At 33.7% G+C, this 6000-nt stretch overlaps 1 protein-coding gene across 1 annotated transcript in view; it reads right to left on the reverse strand.

Moving 5' to 3' along the window:
* The window catches only part of AstA (allatostatin A), a 544560-nt gene extending 541724 nt beyond the window's left edge, over nt 1-2836 (reverse strand). Inside the window, exon 1 of the mRNA XM_069830332.1 lies at nt 2622-2836. The gene's annotated coding sequence lies outside the window, so the exon portion shown is untranslated. The remainder of the gene's footprint in view (nt 1-2621) is intronic.
* Between the last annotated feature and the right edge of the window lie 3164 nt (nt 2837-6000).

The following is a 6000-nucleotide window of genomic DNA, read 5'->3' on the forward strand; positions in this document are numbered from 1 at the left end:
GCAGTCTCTTAATTTCTTCAGCGTATAGTTACGTCATTTCTTGAGTAATTTATAATATTTTACTATAGTCGTCCACAAGCATTTATGTTTGCCAAGGTCACACGCTTTCCCTTCTTCCTACTGCAAACTAAAGGCTGGTTCACAATAAACCGGGAACGGAAACAACGAGAACGGAAATATTGTTAAAATAATTGTATTTAAATGTGAGCATACAGTTAATTGTGAATGCTTACATTTAAATATATTTATTTTAACAATATTTCCGTTATCGTTCTCGTTTCCGTTCTAGGTTTACTGTGAACCAGCCTTTACTCACCCTCCTGTTACACCAATGGACTGGGTAACGGTTCTACTGTAAAAATCTGAACCTCCTTCACTGCAAAGACAAAGCCGAAATTCAGTATCTCGTCTAAAACTTGTGCTGTGCACTTCTGTGTTACGTATTATAGCTGAGTGTTGTCTAAACTTGTGTTAAAATGTCTGAACGATATTATTTTGAATAGTAATTTCGGAGTACCTCAGTGGTTCCGTTTTATACACATATTAAAAAATTAACTATTTTATAATAGTAAACGTATGGTTACCAGACGTCCGAAATCAGAAGATGCCATTCATATTTCTTTTTTAGAATTTGCTAAAAATGTCCGTATATTAATAAGAAAATCTCAATCTCTGGATCTTCAATAAATAAAATTCCAAAACATGATCTAAACTGCGAATATAACTTCAGTTTTTCGTCCATATATTTTATTCAAAGACTGAACTAACTTTTTTAAAATTAACTTTGGAATATAATTTTTATAGAACCTAAAGCCAGAACATTTATAAATACTCTAACAAGTTAGCAATTAAGAAGCAACCCTTCACTGAATTTCCAGAAATAAAACAACAGCGATTTTCAAAATGTGGGTTAGGCAATTTTAACTCCATGCCATTCTATTAAAACTTTTAATACCGGAGATGATATCAGTCATGATTTAAATTTTTTTCATCTCAAAATCAATATGAGTGAATCTATGTAATACAGTAAATTGAAGAGTGTAATCACAAAATTCGCTCAGTCTATTTCATCATTTTTATGATTTATACATGGATATATTGCTTGAGACCTCTATCATTGTATTTTAAATTAGTTTTCTTACAAAATAACGTCAATCCTTGTCTAAACGTTTGCGTTATTGCGCATATTACTTGAAAACTTGCTCAGTCAGTAGACAGGTGGATAAAAAGAACTATACCAGGCCTTTCAAAAAAATGGACTTAACGCGTTTTGAGGTCACACACTTCAATTATTCTTCCGAGCGTAAGGAAAGCCTTTCTTATTTTTTTCATTCATCTACCAGCAAAAATATGGTGAGTGAAATAGTTTCTCTAATTCGGTAAAAAAAAATAGTTTGTCATTTTTATGTAGGCCTATACTCCTGTATACCGTGCTGATACAGAAATGTACTATACCGTAACTATATTGATCATTAGCAACATTATCTTTTGTACAGTTAGTTATTTAGTATACCTAAGTGTATATAAAATAAACAGTAATGCCAATTTTGCAGCTTAAAGTGGATGTTGTAATATAAAAAGTCATATAATATGGGACTCTGCAAAATTTATTTGTCCTACAATTGTTCTGCTATTTTTTATGAACTTCTCCTTTTTCTCACTCATTTATTTTAGTAGGTTATTTTACGACGCTTTATCAACATCTTAGGTTATTTAGCGTCTGAATGAGATGAAGGTGATAATGCAAGTGAAATGAGTTCGGGGTCCAGCACCGAAAGTTATCCATTATTCGCTCATATTGGGTTGAGTGAAAACCCCGGAAAAACCTCAAGCAGGTAACTTGCCCCGACCGGGCCACCTGGTTTCGCAACCAGACGCGCTAACCGTTACTCCAAAGGTGTGGACTTTTTCTCACTCATGAGTACCTGTTAACCCTATGTAGACTATATTTATTACGTCGCCTTAAGTAGTAATTGTAATGCATATTAGCGAACTTTTTCTCACTCATGAGTACCTATTAGTAAAGTTTATAAATGTTGGTTATAATTACAACCATACGCATACAATTAAAAACATAAAAGCTTTGCCACTATAAACCCTTCTGATCTTCCGCATTGCACCTGTTAATAATTAAAATTATACATTTTACGTCACATGAATCGAACCCGGGCCACCTGGTTTCGCGACCAGACGAGCTAACCGTTACTCCACAGGTGTGGACTTTTTCTCACTCATGAGTACCTATTAACCCTATGTAGACTATATTTCTTACGTTGCCTTAAGTAGTCATTGTAGTGGAGATTAGCGAAAGACAAACATTTTGCCATAACATATTAGTAAAGTTTGTTATAATTCCAACCATATGAATACAATTAAAAACCTAAAAGCTTTGCCATTATATACGCTTCTGATCTTCCGCATTGCACCTGTTAATAATTAAAATTATACATTTTACGTCACATGTTACGTAAATTAACTTACGTCCTGTCATTGTTAGCGCCCGTTATTTATAATCAACAACAACAAATATTTTTAAACCATCATATACGTCACAAACTTGTAGTATAAAAACACACAGAAATCATAAACCAACAATTTCAAATGGAATTCATGCACTCTACCTGTGTATTTGTTATCCACAGGACGCTCCGGAGAGATAAGAAGATGTAGTACTGCTACCAGCGTCTTCTCGGAAGGAGAGCGTCGTATGGCGTCGCCGCGGAGCAAAACGCCACGGAGGAAGGAAGATGTTTTCTGCTAGCGACCAGCACGTTGCAACGTGTTTTATAACTTTGTAGACTACACGCGCTATCATAACTGTTCGTGCGACGCGCGCATGACGTCACAGACTTCGACCAATCACAGACTACGCGTTGGCGGGAGACGTCCTTCCCCCTTAACCTCCGCGCCCTCATCCTCCTCCACAAGGCGCCTGCGCCCAGTCTTGTTGTCGCCTTACTTAAAGGAATAACAAGTATTAGCTGATGTCCCTCATTAACACATGTGCATAGTTTGGGATGATGCTCACCCCTCCTGCTCTACCCTTGTATTTCGAGGGTGGAAGTATTCTTGATGACGTAGAGAAGGGATGATCCTAAATCAACTTCGCCCACCCTTCACCTTTTCGTGGGTAAAATATCAGATTTGGTTTCGTTAGGGATGGAAGAGTAGATGATTCTCTTATTTCAAGGGTGAATAACTGACTCGCGTAGTGGAGGAATAGATATTAATTACGTAGAACCATCGGATGTGTTTCCAAGGATATTATTAACCCATACTATCCTATTATTCTGTTCTATCCCATCTATACATAATTTGAACTGGTAATTGAAATTACGGGAAAACGGCTGAACGGATTTTAATGAATGAACCAATATTTTGAAGCTTGGCACCCAAGGATTTTCAGAAAAATAGTAATTTTCAGTGAAGCGTTAGTTTTCCTACATAATTTTCCTATTTTCCAAAATCCACCTTTCGTCAGTTCTGAGAACTAATTGCATTTCAGAATAAAAACTATACACACTACAGTAAACAATATTACACGAAGGCCATGATCTGCAAGAATTCTGACATATTTAGAGCTCAAATTAAATTGGTTATTAAAAACTTAACTTACTAAAAATAATTTACAGGTTCGATTCTGTGGTGTGTAATTTTCTGGGTACAGCTGTGTATTGAATATTAAAAACTACAAAACTTGAGGTGGTTTGATGACATTATTACCATTAGAAATGAAATATTATTGTAGTTAATGCCGTGATGTGACTATTTTTCATTAATTATACATATTAATGCTATATTGATGATATGAAAGTGAAACGTTTTGGGGTTATATAGGTAGATGTACAGATAACTAAAATTAGATTTTGGTTTCTATATTTGTTTTGGTTTCTATATTTTACTCTACTTTATTTCTATATACTATATAGTATATAGTATTGTTACTGAAAGCTATAAAACTTACGTAAGATAATAATATTATTAAAAATCAAATATTTTTATAGTTATTAATCAAGTGGGGCTAGGTCATTTTCATATATTTAATGGCGGCGTGGTGTAGATATTTATATGCTTGGTTCTCTTCAGTATTGGCTCGAGAGAGAGTATCTTTCATTATTATGGAAGCAAATAACTTTCAGAATGTCTGGTATTCTTCATTGAAAATAAATCTGAAAAATGTTTATTTCAACGTCTAATGAACTTAGTTTGCAGCATTTGCTGCACAAGCCACTACTATGTATATAATTTGAACTGGTAATGGAAATTACGGGAAAACGGCTGAACGGATTTTAATGAATGACCCATCATTTTGAAGCTTTGCACCCAAGGAGTTTCAGAAAAATAGTAACTTTCAGTGAAGTGTTAGTTTTCCTACATAATTTTCCTTTTTTTCCAAAACCACCTTTCGTCAGTTTTGAGAACTAATTGTATTTCAGAATAAAACAAACACACACACTACAATAAACAATAGGCTATTACACGTAGGCCGTGACCTGCAGGATTGCTGACTTATTTAGAGCTCAAATTCAGTTGGTTATTAATAATTTCGAGACTTACCAAAAATTATTTACAGATCTGATTCTGCCATGTGTAATTTTCTGAGTACAGCTGTGTATTGGATATTAAAATCTACAAAACTTGACGTGCTTTGATGACATTATTACGATTAGAAATGAAATATTACAGTTAATGCCATGATGTGACTTTTTCATTAATTATACATATTAATGCTATACTGATGATATGAAAGTGAAACGTTTTGAGGTTATGTAAGTAGATATAGAGAATATGTTAAATTAGATATTCATTTCCATAATTTACTGAATGGCGGCTATTATATATATATATATATATATGAAACTACAAAATATCAAATATTTTTATAGTTAATAATCAAGTGGGGTTGGGTCTTTTCATATATTTAATGGCGGTGTGGTGTAGATACTTATATGCGTCATTCTCTTCGGTACTGGCTCGAGAAAGCGCAAAAATTACAATTCCTAAGGGAAGACCAAAAGGCATTACTTATTGATAAAGTAAGAGGCCTACATAGGATACCTACATAGGTTCAAGAAAAAGTATTTGGCATAAAAACCATTCAGAGGTAGTATGTTTCATTATTATGGAAGCCAATAACTTTCAAAATGTCTGGTATTCTTCATTGAAAATAAATCTGAAAAATTTTTATTTGAACGTCTAGTGAACTTAGTTTGCAGCATTTGCTGCACAACCCACTAGTGTATAGTTTGAACTGGTAATGGAAATTACGAGAAAACTGCTAAACGGATTTTAATGAATGGCCCATCATTTTGAAGCTTGGCATCCAAAGATTTTCAGAAAAATAGTAACTTTCAGTGACGCGTTAGTTTTCCTACATAATTTTCCTATTTTCCAAAATCCACCCTTCGTCAGTTTTGAGAACTAATTGCATTTCAGAATAAAACAAAACACACACTACAATAAACAATAGGCTATTACACGTAGGCCGTGACCTGCAGGATTCCTGACTTATTTAGAGCTCAAATTCATTTGGTTATTAAAAATTTCAAGACTTACTAAAATAATTTACAGGTCTGATTCTGCCGTGTGTGCCGTGTAGCTGTGTATTGGATATTAAAATCTACAAAACGTGACGTGCTTTGATGACATTATTATCATTAGAAATTAAATATTATTATAGTTAATGCCATGACGTGACTATTTTTCATTAATTATACGTCATATTAATGCTATACTGATGATATGAAAGTGAAACGTTTTGGGGTTATATAAGTAGATGCACAGAATATCTTAACTTAGATTTTCATTTCTATAATTTACTGAATGGTGGCTATTATATAACTACAAAACTTACGTATGATAATAATATTGTTATTAAAAATCAAATATTTTCTGTAGTTATTAATCAAGTGGGGTTGGGTCTTTTTCATATACTTAATGGCGGTGTGGTGTAGGTATTTATATGCGTCATTTTCTTTAGTATTGGCTCGAAAGAGTGCA

The sequence above is a fragment of the Periplaneta americana genome, chromosome 1, assembly GCF_040183065.1.
Source record: "Periplaneta americana isolate PAMFEO1 chromosome 1, P.americana_PAMFEO1_priV1, whole genome shotgun sequence".
In the NCBI taxonomy this organism is placed as follows: Eukaryota; Metazoa; Arthropoda; class Insecta; order Blattodea; family Blattidae; genus Periplaneta; species Periplaneta americana.